General features: G+C 31.0%; 1 protein-coding gene across 7 annotated transcripts in view; it reads left to right on the plus strand.

Moving 5' to 3' along the window:
* Galphao (G protein alpha o subunit) overlaps positions 1–23,934 on the plus strand; it is a 159,243-nt gene that overhangs the window by 53,465 nt on the left and 81,844 nt on the right. Inside the window, exon 1 of one of the 7 annotated variants that reach the window (XM_075312551.1) lies at positions 14,012–14,216. The exons of 5 other annotated variants lie outside the window; for them this stretch is intronic. The gene's annotated coding sequence lies outside the window, so the exon portion shown is untranslated. Of the gene's footprint in view, positions 1–14,011; positions 14,217–23,934 lie in introns of those variants that run through there. One more of the 7 variants, XM_075312550.1, reaches the window with a different exon arrangement.

A 23,934-nucleotide genomic window follows, 5' to 3' on the forward strand; every position in this document is an offset into this window, starting at 1 on the left:
GTATAAGTAATTTTAATTTTATTCAATTTAGACATGTGATCGTCTGAGTAATTTAAATTCAGAAATTGATAAAAATTTATTAATACGTGTTATTTAAATTAATTTTTGGGAATTAAAACAATACTTAAATTTATAAAGGGGTCATGATATTTATAGAAAATGTCCTATTTTGAGATAAATTATCCGATATTTATTTTAAATAAAAAGGTAGGTATTTGGTTTATAATAAGGACATGATTATCAGACCTCGACTACGCTTCCTGGCCCTTATGTTTTTCATGAAATCTTGCATAACTAAAATCGCAAAGTGGCTATCTTATGTCCCCGATTGCCTTACAAAACCTATCATTGAGATCCTGAATCGATCCTGGGCTGTTGGTGTAGACCTTGTCTTTCATGTGGCCGCAAAGGAAGAAGTCTTCATGGTCAATTGTGATGACATTTTCCATATATAAATAAATACTTATTTTCCACTTTTATTTTGCCCATCATTATAGTAGTAAGCAATAATAAAAGGGAATCGTAGAAACCATAATAGTTTCGCAATCATGGTGGCGTATGAATTATATTAATTTATATTTAGTACCATTTAGCGTATAAGTTATGTAAATATGTTTATTACGTAACCGATATAGTACCCTATATAAAGTCCTATAAAGAAAATATATAAAATTTTTGTATTTATCTTGTGTAAATTAAAAAAATTTTGAAGTTATTGATCAAATCTTTGTGGTTAGTATAAAAACAATGTTTTTTTCTTCAAATGAATGAATGATCTCTCCTATTAGCGAATATAATTAAATGTAAATTGAAAATGTGTCGAATAATATTAAAATAAAATAAAAAAAATTGTCAAAATTTTATTTCTCTAGAAAATTTTTGTCAAAATTTTTATTTATTTATTTATTTCTATATTTATTATAATTAAAATTACAATAAATAAAAAGAAAATTTAAGCACTTTTATTTCTATAGAAAATTTTGTCTAAATTTTATTTCTATAGAAAATTTTGTCAAAATTTTATTTCTATAGACAATGTTTGTCAAAATTTTATTTCTATAGAAAATTTTGTCAACATTTTATTTCTATAGAAAATTTTGTCAAAATTGTATATCTTTAGAAAATTTTGTCAAAATTTTATACCTATAGAAAATTTTGTCAAAATTTTATTTCTATAGCAAAATTTGTCGAAATTCTATTTCTATAGAAAAAAATTTCAAAATTCTATTTCTATAGAAAATGTTGTCAAAATTCTATTTCTATAGAAAATTTTGCCAAAATTTTATTTCTATAGAAAAATTTTGTCAAAATTTTATTCCTATAGAAAATTGTGTCAAAATTTAATTCTATAAAAATGTTGTCAAAATTTTGTTTCTATAGAAAATGTTGTCAAAATTTTATTTCTATAGAAAATGTTGTCAAAATTTTTTTTCTATAGAAAATTTTGTCAAAATTTTATTTCTATAGAAAATTTTGTCAAAATTTTATTTCTATAGAAAATTTTGTCAAATTTTATTTCTATAGAAAATTTTGTCAAAATTTTATTTCAATAGAATTTTTTTTTATTCCTATAGAAAATTTTGTCAAAATTTTATACCTATAGAAAATTTTGTAAAAATTTTATTTCTATAGAAAATTTTGTCAAAATTTTATTTCTATAGACAATTTTCTTACAATTTTTTTTCCTATAGAAAATTTTGTCAAAATTGTATTTCTATAGACAATTTTGTTAATATTTTATTCCTATCGAAAATTTTGTCACAATTTTATTTCTATAGAAAATTTTTGTCAACATTTTATTTCCATAGAAAATTTTTGTCAAAATTTTATTTCTATAGAACATTTTGTCAACATTTTACTCCTGTAGAAAGTTTTTATCAAAATTTTATTTTTATAGAAAATGTTTGTAAAATGTTATTTCTATAGAAATTTTATAGAATTAAAACATTTTATCAAAATTTTATTTCTATAGACAATTTGGTCAAAATTTTATTTCCATATAAAGTTTTTATTCCTATAGAAAATTTTATCAAAATTTTATTTCTATAGAAAATTTTGTCAAAATTTTAATTCCATATAAAATTTTGTCAAATTTTTATTCCTATAGAAAATTTTATCAAAATTTATTTCTTTAGAATGTTTTTATCAACATTTTATTCCTACAGAAAATTGTGTCAAAATTTTATTTCTATAGACAATTTTGTCAAAATTTTATTCCTATAGAAAATTTTGTCAACATTTTATTTCTGTGGAAAATTTTGTTAACATTTTATTTCTATGGAAAATTTTACCAAAATTTTTTTTTTTTTATTCCTATTTGTTATTTTGTCAAAATTTTATTTCTTTCGAAAATTTTGTCAAAATTTTATTTCTACCGAAATTTTTTCATAATTTTATTTCTATACACAATTTGTCAAAATTTTATTTCTATAGAAAATTTCGTCAAAATTTATTTCTATAGAAAATTTTGTCAAATTTTATTTCTATAGAAAATTTTGTCAAAATTTTATTTCAATAGAATTTTTTTTTATTCCTATAGAAAATTTTGTCAAAATTTTATACCTATAGAAAATTTTGTAAAAATTTTATTTCTATAGAAAATTTTGTCAAAATTTTATTTCTATAGACAATTTTCTTACAATTTTTTTTCCTATAGAAAATTTTGTCAAAATTGTATTTCTATAGACAATTTTGTTAATATTTTATTCCTATCGAAAATTTTGTCACAATTTTATTTCTATAGAAAATTTTTGTCAACATTTTATTTCCATAGAAAATTTTTGTCAAAATTTTATTTCTATAGAAAATTTTGTCAAAATTTTACTCCTGTATAAAGTTTTTATCAAAATTTTATTTTTATAGAAAATTTTTGTAAAATGTTATTTCTATAGAAAATTTTGTCAAAATTTTATAGAAATAAAACATTTTATCAAAATTGTATTTCTATAGAAAATTTTGTCAAAATTTTATTTCTATATAAAATTTTGTCAAATTTTTATTCCTATGGAAAATTTTATCAAAATTTTATTTCTATAGAATGTTTTTATCAAGATTTTATTCCTATAGAACATTTTGTCAAAAGTTTATTTCTATAGACAATTTTGTCAATATTTTATTTCTATAGAAAATTTTGTCAAAATTTTATTTCTATGGAAAATTTTGTCAAAATTTGATTTCTATAGAAAATTTTGTCAAAATTTTATTTCTATAGAAAATTTTGTCAACATTTTATTTCTATAGAAAATTTTGTCAAAATTGTATTTCTTTCGTTTTGTTTTGTTATTGTTGGTTTCTTTCTTTAATCATTGTTGTTATGTTTTGCTTTCAGCTTAAAACCATACATTGACTAAACTACAAGTGTAGCCTAACCAACAGAGGAAAAGAATGTTTGTCAAATTTATTTGGGCAAAACCCTATAGATTGCAAGATGGTTTGTTGGATGGACGCACGTTTCAAAATTACCACATTCCTCATCAGCATCCTCTACTTGTAGTTTAGTCAATGCATGGTTTTAACCTGAAATCAAAAAAAACAACAAAATTTTATTTCTATAGAAAATTTTGTCAAAATTTTATTCCTATCGAAAATTGTTATCAAAATTTTATTCATATCAAAAATCTACCAATTTGGTAAAATTCTACCAACTGTGGCAACCGTGCTTATAATCCTAAGAAAGTAAGCTACAAGCAAGCTTTGTATGGAATAAAGTGTATAACCTTTGCTAAGAAACAAATTATTTGCCTATTCAATAAAGAAAAAATTTATTTGAAAATTATTATTCAATTTTTGTTTTTTTTTTTTAATTCATTAAATTGTTGAGTGCCATAATTTGCTTTTATAAACTTGTTGTATATTCTCTTGTCTATCCCATTTAAATATAGTAATTCCAAGATGAAAACAAAAAAAAAACGCTTTTTATAATTGCCTCTAAAAGCCAATGACAGTTACATCCCCGGGGTAATAAACAACCTCATTAACAAATCACAAGTGGTGGCAAATGGTTTTTATAGGCTATAACAACAAGGTTTCAGCCGCTAGCAAACTAGCAATTGCAAATTTACCAGCTGCTGTAATATTTCCTCAAAAATCTAAATGCCCTCGTATAGACGGGCGATGTACTATATTTATGTGGATGATGGCCCCTAGTGTCTATGTATTGGGCACATTTCCCAGCGGCATATGCATATCTCTATTACTTATCGGCCATTACATGTGTATATGTAAGGATTACATTTCGATTTGATGTGTCCACCACATTGTAATTTGGTTTGACCATATGACATTTATTCGTTTTGATATTACTACATGGCTATCTATCAACTAGGACCTAGGTAAAAAAAAGTTACCTCTGTGTTTCTGAGTTTCAAAGTTGGCCATAAAGAAGACGATTGCATGTAACATTAAGTAGTACTAGGAAAATATATTATTAAATAAAATGTAATAGAACTCGTGTAGAAAATTCTATAATAATTATATTGTATCCCTCCAAACAAGAGTATATCAAGAAATGAGCTTTGTACAAATTACTACAGGGTCAAAAGCTAGATAAATGTCAATAGAAAAAGTGACACATTGGATACTTAATTAATAAATTGGAATACAATTTTGGGAAGAAATTTCGATGAATGTTTTATATTGGAAAATTAGATAATGAAAATATTTTTGCATCATCCAACATATATAATGGGATCATATAATAGTTCTTATTTTTTTTTTTGATCAATTTATCAATTTTTTGATCAATTTATTAAAATCCGGACTGCATAGACAATAATTTTTTCCCGACCACTATGGCGTATGAATTATTTAATTTGTAAATATATATACTATATTACGTAGCCGATGAAGAAATTAGTCTCCTATATAAAATCCTATAAAACTATATGTATATATTTTTTGAGCATAGACGCTGATGTGTGTCAGGATATAATCTGATATAGGTATTTAAAATTCTGCGATATAATTGAGAGAGTAGATTTTTCTCAATATAATGGAAATATTTCCAGTACTACAGGGCCCAGAACTATGGGCTATTTTCTTTTTAAGATAAATAACTATTTTCCAGATTTGTTGATCATTGTAGTAACATAGTAAGCAATAAAAAAACAGGTATAAGTATTAGCAATAGCAGTTTCCAGAACATGGTGCCGTATGACTTATTTTAATTTACATTTAGTACCATGTAGCGTATGAGTTATATAAATATATTTATCACGTAGCCGATATACAAATTAGTTCCCTATATAAAATCCTATAATGTATATATATATTTTTTGAGCTTAGAACAGGATATAAGCACATATAGATATTTAAAATTCTGGGACATAAATTAGATATATTTTCTAAGGGCAATATTCCCGTTGTTTTGTCGAACTAAATTTTCTTTTTAGTATAAATAACTATTTTCCCGTTTTTTTTTTTGTTATAATTAATATTTTATTCATAATTTTAATAAATTTACAAAAAGTAATGGCCTCAGCGCCAACTATAGGCATTGTAGAGGCAAGCTGGCAAAATTAAACTTATGTGTTAACAAAATACATTTATAGTTGAATATATACCATATAATAAGATTTCAAATATAAATCCAAAAGTAAAAGAGAGTTTTTCTGATCATTCTAGTAGCAAACAGAATCGCAAAAACAATAATAGTTGTCCAAACATGGTGGCGTATGAATTATTTTAACTTACATTTAATACCATTTAGCGTATGAGTTATATGCGGATATTTATTAAGTAGCCGATGTACCAATTAATTCCCTATATAAAATTCTAGAAAATATATTTTTATTTGAGCTTTTAATGGCATATAAATGCCATGATATAATCAAATCAAAAGTATTTAACTTTCTGCGACATAAAAGAGATAGTTTTTTTTAATAATAACAATATTCCCGGAGTTTTGTGTATAAATAACTATTTTCCAGTTTTATTATTGATCATTCTTGTAAGCAATAAACCACAGAGTCGTATAAACAATAATAGTTTCCTGAACATGGTGGCGTATGAATTATATTAATTTACATTTAGTATTATTTGGCGTATGAGTTATGTAAAAATATATCTATTACGTAGCCGATATACAAATTAATTCCCTATAAAAAATCCTATATAAAAATATATATGTTTTTAACTTAGATCAACATGTGTGCCAGGATATATTCAGATAAAGGTATTTAAAATTCTGCAACATAAACAAGATAGTTTTACTCTTTTAAATAACGGCCAACTTCATGGTGGTATGTGGAACTACGGAAAATTTGCTTTTTGGGATATAAAAATATTTTCCAATTTTGTTTTGCTGGTCATTCTAGTAGCAAGCAGAATCTCAGAAACAATAATATTTTCCTGAACATGGTGGCGTATGAATTATATGAATTTACATTTCGTACCATTTGGCGTATGAGTTATGTAAAAATATATCTATTACGTAGCCCTATATAAAAATCCTATAAAAATATTTGTATATATTTTTTGAGCTTAGAGGCTCATGTGTATCAGGGTATTATCAAATATAGGTATTTAAAATTCTACGACATAATTGATATAGATTTTATTTTAAAATAATGGAAATATTTCGGCGTTGTGTGGAACTACGGGTAAATTTTCTTTTTAAGATCAAGAAAACTCTTGATGGGATCAACAGAATGGGTTAAACAATTATATTTTCCCGACCATGGTGGCCTATGAATTATATTTATTTACATTTAGTACCATGTAGCGTATGAGTTATTTTAATATAGTCATTCGGTAGCCGATATACAAATTAGTTCCCTATAAAAATTCCATAAAAATGCATATAATCAAAAATAGGTATTTAAAATTCTGCTAGTCTGTACGGATTGTAATCCATAGACTTAAATAAATAAATTATATTGGTTTTTAAATAATGGCAATATTCTCATTGTTTTACGGAACTAAATTTTTGGATAAATAACTATTTTCCCGTTTTGCTTTCTGGCCATTCCAGTAGTAAGTAATAAAAAAAAACTGAATCGTATAAACAATATTTTTCCCGGCCACGGTGGCGTATGCATTATATTACTTATGAGTATGAGTTATGTAAATATTTTTATTACGTAGCTGATATACAAATTAATCCCTTATATAAAATCCTATACATATATATTATTATTAATATTTGAGCTGATAATGGCATGATATGATCAGATATAGATAATTAAATCTCTGCAACATAAACGAGATAGATTGTTTTTTTTTGTAATAAAAGTAAAAATTCCGTGGAATTTTCTTTTTGGGCTAAATAATTATTTTCCAACTTCGCTTTCCTAACACTTATTTAACATAAATAGTTGCAAAGCTTTTAAATTATATTCACTCCTTATTACAAATACGATAACTTATTTAGGAAAACAGTCCCACAAAAACTTCTTTGTGTGGAACATGGTTGTGTATGAATTATATTAATTAAAATGTACCAATGAACGTATGAGTTATTTCATTTATTATTAAACAAATAATATGTTTACTGGTTTCAATTTCAATCGCCATATTGAGCGTGGTAAAAAGAAAATCATTATTTGTTCATGAAATTGAAAGCCTTAATTACCATAATTGGAACGATCCGAATAATCCCGTTGGCTCGATAACGTTTTGCCATTTTAAAGATTATTTCATTATGTTTCGCCCATAGGTTCCATTTCTTTATATTGATAAAATTTTGACGCAGCATCGCTTGAGACGAATTTCTTATAACCAAAATTTGTTCGCCATACATAGGAGCAGAATCACTTGGTGCCAAGTAACCTAAGTAAGACCCTCCCAACCAAGCTTCTTCGAGTCATATCGTTGGGTCTGACCTCGCGTTGTCCTGATGGAACACAATTTAAACTCTATTGGACACTTGAGCGCATGCTTTCTTTAGACGGTCCAATTGTTGGCAGTTCGTGTTCAGAGGGTTGCCTTATGGTAGCAGCTCATTGTAGACAATAAAAATATTCCTAAATCTATTAAACTAACAAAAAAATATTCAAAACAGCAGATAAATATTCTATAATATTATGAACACATTCTTTAAACTAAAATTCCATTTTGATTAAAACTTCCAGACAAACAATTGGCAACACTATTGCCCAATGGCTCACTATCGATCCTTTTTACGTCATTGTTCTTCAAATTTCTTGGTATAAAAAAATACTCTCCATAGTTAATTCTCTATAAGTCCCGTTTTTCTTAATTGCTCTCTTTCGCTCTCTCTCTCTCTCTATTCCCCTTTTTCACTTTGATTCCCTGGTAATCCCACCAAAAATACAGAAAAAAAATCACCCAAGCCTTCAACCCTGGTTATGCCACCGTTTCCGCCGGCTCACTGCGTTTCGATCACGACAGTTTTCAATGTTGTGAAAAGCGATCAACTTTTCATCACCAGTCACAAACCAATCGATTTTTTCATGGCCCAGCATCTTAACGTTTCCAACCTTCTTCAAATGGTTCCAAAGGTTTTTTCATATTAACAGCGCCCTCTATTGGAAGAATAATGTAGTTCTTTTTAATACATCTGATTAGTGTATCTTTACAACAAAAAATTTTAGAAATATTAGAATCCAATAATATATAATTCGAAAAATAATATGGACCATAATTTACACAAATGCTTTGTAATACAACTTGTGTACAAAAATTTTGTCCTACAGTGTATTAATCACATGAAACGGCTTAACTTTGGCCAGCTTATTTCTACTCTTTAATATTTGGCTTCATAATAATCATAATAATGTCTAAATGAAAATACTACTAGTAAATTTTGTCACAGATACATACATAGGACTATGCCTTACACAAACATATTTACATGTCTATGTAAATAGATGCCCAGCGGGAAATGGAAGCGACGTGGAATCGATGATGGAAGTGCTGTCCGGGTAGCTATAAGGCCTGGGCGCTGCATTACGTGTTCATTTCAAAATAACATTGGATTGGATTGGAGACCAAGGCCTTGCCTCTCGCTTCTATTCGTATGCCTTCTAGAAGTGGTGTCGTCAATGCCATGTTATCAGGCCTTCATACTAAGTACAAAAATCATGCCTTCCAAAGAAGGCCCTCAAAAAGGCCTGGACAGGAAGGCATAAAAGAAAGCGCGTAAAAATAAATACTTTGAAGACAAGGTTGTCTATGAACTGAACATTTGCCCTCATACCTTTTACGTTAGAATTTACTTTGACTTACTTTTCCTACACAGTTTATCTTATTTTTGTGATTTTAATATTTACCTCAAGTGTATTTTTATTTTTTTGCTCCGTCGGGATATGAACCGGGGTCCTCGTTATTGGTAGTCTTACACTCATCCACTGGCCTACGACACATTTATGTGATGTGGGCGCCAAAAGGTAAACTTAAGCTACACTTGAGGTCATTCCGCGTTCCCTTCTGTCGGAAGTGAACGTATAATGGGTATCGGATCTTTTATATGTTACAGAGAATGTCTTCTAGAAGGCCAAAGTTAGGAGTAACTAGACATTAACAAATTAATAGCTTGGCAGCCAACAAAGAATGAGTATGAGATCCTTTTTATACCTGACGTCACAGAATGGTATTGGGGGTATAACAAATTTGTCATTCCGTGCGTAGCACAACAAAATATCTATTTCCGACTATATACAGTAGGGGAAATGAAAATATGATATTACTACACCGAAAAAAATCCGTTAACTACGAACGCTACATTTAACTTTTTATACCCTGTGGAATAGGGTATTATAAGTTAGTGCATATGTTTGCAACACCCAGAAGGAGACGAGATAGACACATGGTGTCTTTGGCAATAATGCTCAGGGTGGGCCCCTGAGTCGATCTAGCCATGTCCGTCCGTCTGTCTGTGAACACATTTTTGTGATCAAAGTCTAAGTCGCAGTTTTAGTCCAATCGCCTTCAAATTTGGCAAGTTCCGGTTTTCGGTCAGAATAGAACCCTATTGATTTTGGAAGAAATAGGATCAAATTTAGATATAGCTCCCATATATATCTTTCGCCCGAAACGCACTTATATGGACCCAGAAGCCAGAGTTTTATCCTGATTTACTTGAAATTTTGCACAAGGAGAACAATTAGTACTATAGTCAAGTGTGCAAAATTTGATTGAAATCGGTTCAGATTGCGATATAGCTCTCATATACATCTTTCGCCCAATATTGACTTATATGGCCCCAGAAGCCAGAGTTTTAGCCCAATTTGGTTGAAATTTTGCACTAGGAGTACAATTAGTAGTGAAGTCAAGTGTGCTAAATTTTATTGAGATCGTTTCAGATTTAGATATAGCTCCTATACATATCTTTCGCCCGATTTTTCGTCATATGACCACAGAGTTCAAAGTTGTAGTCCGATTTACGTGAAATTTTGCACAGGGAGTAGAATTGAAATACTAAGTATACATGTCAAATTTGGTTGAAATCGGTTCAGATTTCTGTATAGCTTCCATATATATGCTTTTCCGATTTGGGCAAAAATGACAAAAATACCCACATTTTCCTTATAAAATCACTTGTAAAAGTGACTCAAATTTTCCTTTATTTCTAATACATATCTATCGACCTATAAATCATAAATACACTTTTGCGAAGTTGCCTCAAAATTGGTTCAGATTAAAATGTTTCCCATATTTTTTTACTAACATAGTGTACCATCCCAGGGCATTAGCCGACTTAAATTTTAATGGCCATATTCATAATAATTTACTGACAGTTTATCGAACGAATTTGTATGGTAATAGTAGGTTTAAAGTTTATGTTAACTTTTATGAATATGGGGGTAAGTCTATAGGTTATAAATTTTGAGTCTAGACATTTTGTGAATATTTAAAAAAAATTGCCCAAATCGGTTCATATTTAAATATTTGTATATGGGAAAATAAACCTTTATATAGCTCCCAACAAATTTGAAGGTGTTAAGATGTTGGTATAACATACATAGTGGTGAAGGGTATAATATAGCCGGCCCCGCCCGACTTTGGACTTTCCTTAAGTGTTTAATATGAGAATGAGTTAATTCGTGTTTTCCTATTGGACTTTACGATTCGCATGAAAAAAGATTTCAATTTCATACCGTGAAACAAGTTGTCAAAATTACTAGAGAGAATCGGCGGAGCTGATCTATCAAAGACAATTTGTTTGCTTCTTTTTATTTTATTTTCACCTAAACTAAGATTCAATTTCACGAATTCAAGATTTGAGCAAATTGGATTAAAACTGTCCCTCTTAATCATGGATGCATAAGACTGTTTTTTTTTTTTTTTTTGATTAAGTAAAAAATGAGTCCATGTGTTTTAAAAACTATCATGAGTATAAAAAAATTGAATTTTCGTTCTTATAACAACAATGTAGGTCCTTCTCTTTCCAATTCCCAAAGAAGGCACAGAATAATGTTTGCGGGCATTGTTTAGAAAGGAAGTGCAAGGCATTTTAGCATGCATGATAGGAGAAGGCATATGGGAAGGTGTTAAGGATCCCAAAATCATTGGTTAAGAAGTCATGATTTTTGCGGTACTTCGCAATTTTCCCGCTGGGTGGGCACTTTATTGTATGTGAGCTGTGTGTGTGTACGTTAGATTACATTTACTACATAGCTGACATGGCAAAATAAAATTGCTTTTGCAAATGAGTGTAGACAACAACGACCAGAAAATAGAGGGAGATAAACGACGAGACTGAGAGCTTTACTTTATGTAGAGTTAGTTCTTCTAAATAATCCCAGCTAAGAGAATTGAGAGAGGAGAGAGAGAGGCATGAATGTATGTAGTATTTGTAAAAAAAATTGTGAGTAATAAATTCCTGGTTTTTTGTGGGTCCTTTTTTTTGTTAATCTCTAATGACCCTAAAGTTATTATTGTAATTTGCTCATCTCCTTAAATTTACTAAAATATGGCTATATTATCATTTTATTAAGGGTTAAAAGTAAATATTCTTTTACGATTTCCCGCCTCTGGTAGAAACAACATGGCATATCATTTTTTTTTGTGATAAATTTGACAGGTGGTAACTCTTGTTTTTTCCGTCTTGTATGATTTGCATGGTTTTGGTGATATTAGCGTAGGGTGATAAAGATAATTAAAAAAAGAACAAAATACCTCAAAAAAAAATTATCAATCTATTACAAAAAAAAAATAAATAATTTTTGTCTTCAATCATGAAATTCATTAATCCAATTTAGTTTTAATTTAAATTTCTATAATCACAGAAATGTTAATTTTCTATAATCACAGAAATGTTGTGATATTTTGTTTTTTTTTTATTTAAAAATTTGTTGAACCAATTACATTTTTAATTGAATATTTTTAAAATGTTAGCAATATATTTTTCTGAGCGAGATTAAGCCCTTTTTTGTGTTAGGATATTATTCATAAATATATAGAATTATATAAAAAAATTTATTAGCAATCACCATTAAACTTAATTGGTTTAATTAATTTTGTGATTGATTTTTTTTAATTTAAAATTTTTTTTGGACCAATTAAATTTTTAATTGAATATTTTTAAAAATTCAATATAAAGTTTAATTGGAAAAATTTTCGCAATATTTTTTTCTGTGCCAGATTAAGTTCTTTTTTGTGTTCGAATATTATTCATAAATAAATAGAATTATAAAAAAAAAAATTACATTATATGAAAAAACATAATTTTTGTTTCATTTTCTCAAAAACCTCAAGCAGTATTTCAAAAATTTTAAGTCGATTGTTTGGAGGTTTCGAAGGTTGAATTTGTTGCTTTTTAACTTGGTAAAATAAAAGGGGTACTAACATGTCAATAACTTTCGATTGCATAGGAAAGTTTTCACAATTTAGTATATTTTTCATTTTCATCTTGATAAATAAACTATTGATTAGCCACTTCTTCGTAATAGGGACTAGTTGTAGTATAAGTTAAACATAAATATGTATTTGTTTAAATAATAAAAAAATCTTCATCTTCCCAGCAAAAAAATTTGGAAGTTCTTCTTAAGGCACAACATTAAAAGCACTTCCACAAATGTCCTCTCTAAGATGTTATTTATTTTAACTGCACAGGAAGTTCATTTCAGTCCAAAATCATTATTCAAAAGTGCAGATAAATATGTTATAATATGCAGCTTTCAATATTATAAATACATTCTTTGAAGAAAATTTCTATTTTGTTGAAAAACCTTCACACAAACAATTGGCAACACTGTTGCTTAATGGCTCACTACCAAAACTTTGTACGTCACATTTGTAAGTAATTGTGCTTCAAATTTCTTGGTATAACATAATACTCTCTCTTTAGTTAATTCTCTATAGGTCCCGTTTTTCTTCATTGCTCTCTCACTCTATTCCCTTTTTTCACTTTGAGGTAGTCTCATGGTTTACTTCACATAAATATTTTACAAATAAAACATGCGCGTGAAATTCTTTTCATAGAGCAAAAGGGGATAAAACGAAAAATGGGTGATTTTGGCCCGATAGAGAGAAAGAGAGGGAGAGTGAGAGAGAGAGAAATGAATTTATTTTCCATGCTATGGATTTTTGTCTAACAAGTGTTCTGACATTGGATTCGTTCCTTATGGTCCTCAATGGGAGCTTTCAACAACAACTACCACTACTATAACACAAACTTTCAAATTTTCTCCAAAATGTCCCAGATACACGTATACTATGTGGATGGCACAGCACAGACCATAAATGAAAGCTAGTTTTCCTGTACTCATTGTATGTTTTTATCTCCTCTTCCCCCCCTCACCCACAACCTGTATGTGGAAAAATATTTCGTGTGTGTACTCTGTGTGGTGAAAAAGCAGCCAATGCTTTTGGTCTGTTGTTATTCTTACGGTAATGAATGTTGTAGAGTAATACCTCGTCATATTTCAGTGTTATGAGAATTTGTTGTAGTATTGGTTGGCTACATGCATTTGTGTGCGTGTGTCTATGTAGAGTATTCCTTTTTTTTACTCTGTTACTCGTTAAAGCAGTCTTCGTCGTCGTCGTTTTGCCATTGTGTAGTCGTTTTCTAGTCAGTAATGCGTTTTTCTAAGAGCAAAGATTCATACGCACTGTTTGATTCTTGATATTCGTATCCAAAAGTTTGCATAGGGCGGCACCACAAAAAAAGTGTTAAAATTATAAAACAATAAATGTTGTATTAACAAGTTTTTGTTTAGTGGGTGTAAAACTCAAGCCACAAAAAAAAAACAGAGAAAATTTAATGGAAATTCGTAATCAAGAAAAAGTATAATAATTTATAAGCAGAAAAAAATGTAAAGTGAATATGCGAAACAAATGATTTAACGGAAAATTTCTGACATCGCTTAAATTAAATTAAAAAAAAAAATAAAAATTATACTTAACAAATTTGTGAAAACTTCAAGTGATTTATTTTTTAATATATTTCATTAAAAATTAAAAAAAAAAAATGTACTTGTTAATCAATATAAAAAAAAATCCTGGAAAAAATAAGTGAAAAAGTGAATTTTTTGTGTACCACATACATACAAACGAATGAAAGGAGAGAAAAAAGAAAACGAAATTAACCTAATAAAAAAACACGAACGCAATGAATGATTCACGTTATATTCTTTTTTGGAATTTTTCTCTCGATATTGTTTTTCATGTGTGAATACAATTATCGTGTGTTTTGTACAGAATACTTTTTATTCTTCGTGTGGTGTATTGAAATCTCCCTCCATCCACCCCCCCTCTCCCAAATAGTTCTCTTTTCACCAAAATAAGGAAAAAAACGCACACAAATAAAACAACAACAACAGCAACATTGTCATTATTATCTTGAATGACAAAAACAACAACACCAACGACAACGTCATTATTATTAACATGGATAGTCTTGTTCGTGTATTCATCGTTCTCATGAAATATACTTCACCTCGTGCCTTTAGCGCTCCCAAAACAACATTGTTTTTTTTCCATACATCAAAAATTCCCTTCAAGTGAAAAGCAAATCCCCAATATCCCCTCTAAAAACGTATCTACTTATATGTGAAAAACCCACGAAAAGAATATTAAAATTACACTCTTCTCCAAACTTAAACAAAATACGAACAACTTTGAAACAAAAGAAAAGTGAAAAAAAAAAACAACACCAACAAAACAAAATCAGCCATAAAATCAAGAAGCAGTCGATGAACAAAATAAAAATCATAAATAAATTTAACAAAAAATAAACAAATTTTAATATCAATAGCAAGCAGCATCAGCATATTCATATAACAGAGAAGAGCAATAATTTTCTTTTGCTATGTTGTTGTTGTTGCCTGTTTGTTTGTGTTAACTGTAAACACTCAGATAAGCTCTCACATGCAATTGGTCCCACTAGGAAATGTTGTTTTTCACCTTTCTCTTTGCCATCTCTCAACTCCCCACATCAAAAGGGCAATAATATAGTCGACACAAACAACATAACTCAACATTATGATGACATAAAAAATCCTATGGCAAAATATGTGTTTTATTATCCATCGTGAACGTTTTGTTTTTTGAAAATTTTTCATTTTCTGTTATTACATTCCAACCCACTCTCATGCACATCAAAAACATCATCATCTCTGAATGTCATCTACTTGAGCATGGCCTTCAAGTCTTGATTGTTAAGGACCCTTCTTTCGTACATATGTTGTGTATGTGACATAAACAAAGGAAAAAAAAGACCATACCAAATTCTAAACAGAAGACATGATAAATAGAGGTACAGGATGTTCACAAAAAGAACCCACACAAACGGGCCATAAGTCTTTGGCAAATGACATGAAAAATCCATATAAGTAGACCTGCTCACAAAGAAAATGCTTTCCGTTTGGTCTCTCGTCAAAGGTCTTAGAAAACAGCGGGGGTTTCCATTTCTAAGATCTTTTTAGTGTTGACAAAATGAAAGACACTTTTAAATGTTGTTGGTCATTGTAGTTTTGGAAAGATCATATAATGTCACCATTGGAGCTATTGAAAAATTATCTAATGAAAAAAGAGTTTGAAATTGCGACTTATCATAATTTTTGAAAGTCGATAAAAGTCGATTCTAAAAGAGTTCAAAAATCGATATCCCTACAAGTTAAAAATAATCAACACGACAAAATTTCGAAATGTTAATAAGTAAAACAAAAGCAAATATCGAATTCTACTTTTATTATAGATATTACGGGTAATTTTCCACAAACAAATTTGTCATTTGTTAACGTTATTTTTAAGTGAGCTTCTTGTAAGGGAAATTCATCCGAGAGAATTTCTCTTTTTTATAATTCCCTTTGGAGTTTTTTCCATATGGATCGAATGTAAATAGAGCGATCTCATGAAAATCAATCGCCTTTTGTCAGAATACTGTTAAAATTTAACTAATTAATTGTATATATTTTATTATTTTATATATTTATTTTCCCAACGTGCACTGAAAATAAATATTGTCGTGAGGTCAAAGATTTCATGTCTTTAAAATACGAATGCAAATTTTGCTTTGCATAGAAGACGCATTTCTCTAATATAAAGTTTTTTTCCTTGTCCAAAAGTCGATAAACTTTTCAATGAAGTCGTATTGTCCTTATAATTGAGTGATTTGACTTAAAAATGGGTATCATAACATGAAAGAAAAAAATTTTGGGCTAAGGTCAACTTGACTTTAATAATGTAGAAAAATTCTTTAAATTTAATGAAATTGTCTTTAACCCTGGACAGTCATCCTTATTTTTTGTACACTAACGTCATCCTTCGTCATTTTGACTACGGCTTATTTCAAGTTGCGATAATTTGCACTGTGAGCAAAAATGTAAACCAAAATTGAATTTATTTTCTTATTCATTTTGTTTTTAATTAGTATACAACAAAAATTCATAAAATATTTGCATTTGTATAACTTAAATTTATCATTTCCCAATCGACTAAAATGCATTTTAGATCGAAAATGAAATTACGCGTCGTCATTTTGACGAAGGATGACTGTCCAGGGTTAAATTTGTTGTCTTTTTGCATCTTGACTACAAAGCAAGAAATCGTTCGAATATAGGACACGTTTTTCAACTCTTTATTTTAAAGACGTTTTTTACTTGAAACATGTCATAATTTTTACTAGAAGTCGAGTCTTAATTTTGAAAATAAATTTGTCGTTAACTCGTTGTTAAAGGACTTTGATAGCATAAGAAGAAAAAAGGTGAAAAAATGAAACATTAAAATTTGCTTCCTAAAAGCAAGTACTAAAAACCCAAATTTAAAAGAGAACTGTGTCCTAAAAATATCCTTACTTGTATTCTCCGCTTCTTTGGCTCGGAGTCAATGCCAAAATTGTTAAAGTAAAGACAAAATCTTTGGAACCGGGCATGCTTTTTTTTCAGTGTGGTAAGGTTGTGGTAAGAAAAATTCGTTGGGAGCGAGATTTTAGTTTATTCTCTTGGCTGGATATAGAAAATTTATTTGTCAGCGGTATTTGTAGGAGACCTTTATCTTGTTGGAGAACCTTATCTCAGAGTATTTCTCTTTATACAATTCTCTTAGGAGCTTATTCGTATGGATCGGAGGTAAAGAGAGCGTTCTCATAAAAATCGGTCGGCTTGTAGCAGAATGTAAAATTTATCAATTTACATAATTATTGCACCACGGAGTCACCGTGGTGCAATGGTTAGCATGCCCGCCTTGCATACACAAGGTCGTGGCTTCGATTCCTGCTTCGACCGAACACCAAAAAGTTTTTCAGCGGTAGATTATCCCACCTTAGTAATGCTGGTGACATTTCTGAGTGTTTCAAAGCTTCTCTAAGTGGTTTCACTGCAATGTGGAACGCCGTTCGGACTCGGCTATAAAAAGGAGGTCCCTTGTCATTGAGCTTAACATGGGATCGGGCAGCACTCAGTAATAAGAGAGAAGTTCACCAATGTGGTATCACAATGGACTGAATAGTCTAAGTGAGCCTGATACATCGGGCTGCCACCTAACCTAACCTACATAATTAAATTTATATGTTTTTATGTTTTGTATTTATTTATTTTCCCAACGTGGCAAGATTATAAAATGTTCATTGGAAGATTTTTTATAACTCCCTTTGTCCTCTTAGCTGAATATAGAAAATTCATTTGTCAAAGGTGATTGTAGGAGAACTTCATCTTGACGAAAAAATTCATCTGAGAGCACTTCTCTTTCTAATGAAAATCAATTGCATTTTTTGTTCTTTTAAAATCTGTCTTGGAACTTGTTCGCATAGTTCGGATGACAGGAGAACTTCCATATTTATGGATATTTTCTTTGGTAACATTTGCTTATTCCAAATTGTGGGAGAGCTTCTTCTACAAACATTTCTCTTTCTACAATTTTCCTAAAAGCTTATTCGCATGGATCGGATGTTCTTATAAAAATCGATTGCCTTTAATAAAAAAAACAATAAATTAGTTTTCTCATTTATTTATTTTAATGTTAGAAATATTTATTGGAAATTTGGCAAGAAGAAGCACGCTCAAAATAAACCCAGTCAACTGCACTGAAATCGATTATTTGACTTTAGCAAAGTTAAAGTGATACGCTTGTACAGATATTTATTTAGGCAAAGCCGACTCTCTAAAACCATTTTTCGGTAGGTTCAAGTGTAATTTACTTTGGGTTTAGTGAATTACCTGAATTTATTCTGATAGTTGGTTGATAGTTTCGCTGCAAGTATGCTGATGAGGAATGCGGTAATTCCAAAAACTGACGTCCATCCAACCATCTTGTAGCCTTAAGGGCTTTGTCCAAATAAATTTGACAAACATACTTTTCCTTTGTTGGTTTAGCTAACAGGTTGGATGATAAGTCCCCGGTCGAACAAAGAAAAACACTTTTTTTCAAAATTGGTTTTTATTATTCAACATAGTTCCCTTCAAGAGCGATACAACGATTATAACGACCTTCCAATTTGTTGATACCATTTTGGTAGTACTCCTTCGGTTTTGCCTCAAAATAGGCCTCAGTTTCGGCGATCACCTCTTCATTCCAGCCAAATTTTTTCCCTGCGAGCATCCTTTTGAGGTCTAACAACAAGAAAAAGTCGCTGGAGAATACGGTGGATGGGGAAGCAATTCGAAGCCCAATTCATGAATTTTTGCCATCGTTCTCAATGACTTGTGGCACGGTGCGTTGTCTTGGTGGAACAACACTTTTTTTCATATGGGGCCCTTTTGCCGCGATTTCGACCTTCAAACGCTCCAATAACGCCATATAATAGTCACTGTTGATGGTTTTTCCCTTCTCAAGATAAGCGCTAAAAATTATTCCATGCGCATCCCAAAAACAGAGGCCATTACTTTGCCAGCGGACTTTTGAGTCTTTCCACGCTTTGGAGACTTCGGTCGCTGTCCACTCAGCCGACTGTCGATTGACCTCAGTAGTGTAGTGATGGAGCCATGTTTCATCCATTGTCACATATCGACGGAAAAACTCAGGTGTATTACGAGTTAACAGCTGCAAACACCGCTCAGAATCATCAACACGTTGTTGTTTTTGGTCAAATGTGAGCTCGCGCGGCACCCATTTTGCACAGAGCTTCCGCATATCCAAATATTGATGAATGATATGACCAACACGTTCCTTTGATATCTTTAAGGCATCTGCTATCTCGATCAACTTCATTTTACGGTCATTCAAAATCATTTTGTGGATTTTTTTTTATGTTTTCGTCGGTAACCACCTCTTTCGGGCGTCCACTGCGTTCACCGTCCTCTGTGCTAATTTCACCACGCTTGGATTTTGCATACCAATCAATTATTGTTGATTTCCCTGGGGCAGAGTCCGGAAACTCACTATCAAGCCAAGTTTTTGCTTCCACCGTATTTTTTTTCCTTCAGACAACAGTATTTTATCAAAACACGAAATTAATTTTTTTTCCATTTTTTTTTCACAATAACAAAAGTTGCTTCACAAAAGACAGTCTATCTCACAAACTAATTGACTTACAGACGTCAAATTTTGACACGAATCATTTGAAGGTTGGTACTATATAAAAATAATATGCATTTAATACTAGCGACGCCATCTATGTGTCAGACCGGGGACTTATCGGCCAACCTGTTATGGATTGATGAGTACGATATTTTAATTAGGTACAAATCAATTGATTAGAGTCTCGAACGCTCAACAGTTCTTCCACATATTCCCCCATGTTTCCATAATCATGATAGCAAGATTTTATGTTTCTTATAACGAGCAAATTAATACTATTTGCACTCTCCCAAAAATAAAAAGGATCCAAAATAAAAGTAGTTGCGTAGCTTTTAGACCTAAAAATTGTAAAATTTTAGAAAAATTTTCCAAGGAATTTTATTTTATGTCATATTGCATCTTCCGTCGGTTATCGAATCATCGATACATCATTGATTTACGATTGATACTGCTAGTGATTCTTTACTTCTTCAGGAAGACATTGACAAGTTAGCTGATTGGTGTGCTTCTAATTGTATGTTATCTCAATCTTGTGAAGTGTAAGAAGATGACTTTTTCCCGTAGAGTCTATGAACAGACTGAGTACTATGTTAGGGATTATAGGCTTGAGAATGTGCTTAGATTTAATGATTTAGGTGTTTTGTTTGCTTCCAGGCTTGACTTTGGTCTTCCTATTGAGGGATGTGTCAATAGGGCAACTAGTGTTTTGGGTTTCATTAAGAGATGGTCTAAGGAATTTGTTGCTCTTTTTCTTACGAGGAGGCTCTTTACAACTCTGGTTAGACAGATGTGGGAGTATGCATTAGATAGGGTCGCGAAAAAAAGTTCATGCAGTCACCCCCCAGTTTTGTAGCATATTTGAAGACAATTTCAGAACACTAAAACTTTTTTTTTTCCGTGCACCCTACGACCCCCCGAAATACAATTTACTGTGCTGTGTCGTCATTTGAAGTCCGATCGAAAAGAAACGCATATCGTTGTTCATGGTTGATCAGGGGCTATATTTCGTGCATTGGTCAGTTTTGACTCCGACGTCAAATTTGATTTTTAATTTTTTTATTTCGCTTCGTATACCCCTATGATGCCCATTTCTTATAACCATTATAAAGATCTTATCAAAATATGAAACTTTTGCTTTGGAAGTATTTAATTATATTCATAAACAAAAAAGTTACAGAGATTTTAAAAAGTCAATAGGTCACCCTACACCATCAAATAGCTTTTGCTGTGTTGTCATGATATCCGATCGAAACCACATGCACATCGTTATTCACATCTACGAAATTAATTTGAAAGGTATTTAATACACACAAACTGTTTATCTGTAAATTTCTAACCGTATCATTGTATACATACTCGTTGTGTGCACTACGGCATTTTCTGCGTTATGCAAAGTTCTTGTGTTTTTGCTTGAACAACTTGAGAGCCTACTGTTTTAAAATCTAACAATCAATCTAAACAATAAAAGTAAGTGGTAACGGAATTGTGGAAAATTACGAAGATCGTTATGCTGCTTACACATTGGTTAAATTTCTGCCTTTCAACATCTGACTACGCCGTATTTTTTTTTGCGTTTTCTTGTCATCTTCACAATGGTGAGCAATGTTGTCACATGAGTAAATACTTTAAACAAGAAAATATTAGATTAGATTTGTATTTGATTTGAGTACATTTCATGTTTTTCCACAATTCCGTTACCACTTACTTTTATTGTTAGATTTTAAAACAGTAGGCTCTCAAGTTGTTCAAGCAAAAACACAAGAACTTTGCATAACGCAGAAAATGCCGTAGTGCACACAACGAGTATGTATACAATGATACGGTTAGAAATTTACAGATAAACAGTTTGTGTGTATTAAATACCTTTCAAATTAATTTCGTAGATGTGAATAACGATGTGCATGTGGTTTCGATCGGATATCATGACAACACAGCAAAAGCTATTTGATGGTGTAGGGTGACCTATTGACTTTTTAAAATCTCTGTAACTTTTTTGTTTATGAATATAATTAAATACTTCCAAAGCAAAAGTTTCATATTTTGATAAGATCTTTATAATGGTTATAAGAAATGGGCATCATAGGGTTATACGAAGCGAAATAAAAAAATTAAAAATCAAATTTGACGTCGGAGTCAAAAATGACCAATGCACGAAATATAGCCCCTGATCAACCATGAACAACGATATGCGTTTCTTTTCGATCGGACTTCAAATGACGACACAGCACAGTAAATTGTATTTCGGGGGGTCGTAGGGTGCACGGAAAAAAAAAAGTTTTAGTGTTCTGAAATTGTCTTCAAATATGCTACAAAACTGGGGGGTGACTGCATCAACTTTTTTTTTTGCCTTAGGCCGTGACCCTACCTAGTATGCATGTGTTGTCTGGTCACCGAGTTATCGTTGCTCTATTGAGTCTGTACAGAAGCAGTTTCTCATTTTTGCTTTGAGGGGGCTTGGCTGGAATAATTTATACGATTTACCTCCATATTCTAGTCGTCTTATGTTAATTAATCTTCCATCTCTTGAACTTAGAAGGTTTATGCACGGTATTGTGTTTCTCACTTAACTTATTAATGGAGATACTGATTCACACTACTTAACGTCGAGAATTTGCTATAATGTTCCAAATCGTATAACTAGAAACTTTGAATTCTTAAAGACAGAATTTTGCAGACAGAAATTTAATCCACTTAATTTTTTGTGTACAAACTTTAATTCGGTCTATTCATTGATTTCTTTAACTGATTCGATTCTTGCCATCCACACGCAGAGAAGGAATATGATCACCTCAAACATGTTTCAAGAGAAAAATGTTATTTTTGTACGGTGACCATGTAACATGTTTGTCACTAAAATGTTATTTTCTCGTCAAATATAACCTGCTTGCCGAAATCAGATACATGATTTCCGAGAAAATAACATGGTTGCGAAAACCATGTTACATGGTCACCACCCAAAAATAACATTTTGCTCTTAAAACATGTTGGAAGTGATCATATTCCTTCTCTGGGTGCAGAGTTGGCCTGTCGCAAACTGTGACTTTTGCGATATACGTTTACGACGGTATAATACGTATGTCGCAAAAGTCATAAACCAAATGTAGTCATAAACCTAATTTTGAATTAAAGAAATTTTTAATATTTTTATACTCTCCACCATAGGATGGGGGGTATATTAACTTTGTCATTCCCTTTGTAACACATCGAAATATTGCTATAAGACCCTATAAAGTATATATATTCTGGGTCGTGGTGAAATTCTGAGTCGATCTCAGCATGTCCGTCCTTCCGTCTGTTAAAATCATGCTAGCTTCCGAACGAAACAAGCTATCAACTTGAAACTTGGCACAAGTAGTTGTTATTGATGTAGGTCGGATGGTATTGCAAATGGGCCATATCGGTCCACTTTTACGTATAGCCTCCATATAAACGGACCCCCAAATTTGGCTTGCGATTGCTCCAAGAGAAGCAAATTTCATCCGATCCGGCTGAAATTTGGTACATGGTGTTAGTATATGGTATCTAACAAGCATGCAAAAATTGGTCCACATCGGTCCATAATTATATATAGCCCCCATATAAACAGATCCCCCGATTTGGGTTGCGAAGCCTCTAAGAGAAGCAAATTTCATCCGATCCGGCTGAAATTTGGTACATGGTGTTAGTATATGGTCTCTAACAACCTTGCAAAAATTGGTCCACATCGGTCCATAATTACATATAGCCCCCATATAAACGGATCCCTCGATTTGGCTGCGGAGCCTCTAAAAGAAGCAAATTTCATCCGATCCAGATGAAATTTGGGACATGGTGTTAATATATGTCATCTAACAAGCATGCAAAAATTGGTCCACATCGGTCCATAATTATATATAGCCCCCATATAAACCGATCCCCCGATTTGGCTTGCGGAGCCTCTAAGAGAAGCAAATTTTATCCGATCCGGCTGAAATTTTGTACATGGTGTTAGTATATGGTATCTAACAAGCATGCAAACATTGGTCCACATCGGTCCACAATTATATATAGCCCCCATATAAACCGATCCCCCGATTTGGCTTGCGGAGCCTCTAAGAG

The sequence above is a fragment of the Haematobia irritans genome, chromosome 5, assembly GCF_050003625.1.
Source record: "Haematobia irritans isolate KBUSLIRL chromosome 5, ASM5000362v1, whole genome shotgun sequence".
NCBI lineage: Eukaryota > Metazoa > Arthropoda > Insecta > Diptera > Muscidae > Haematobia > Haematobia irritans.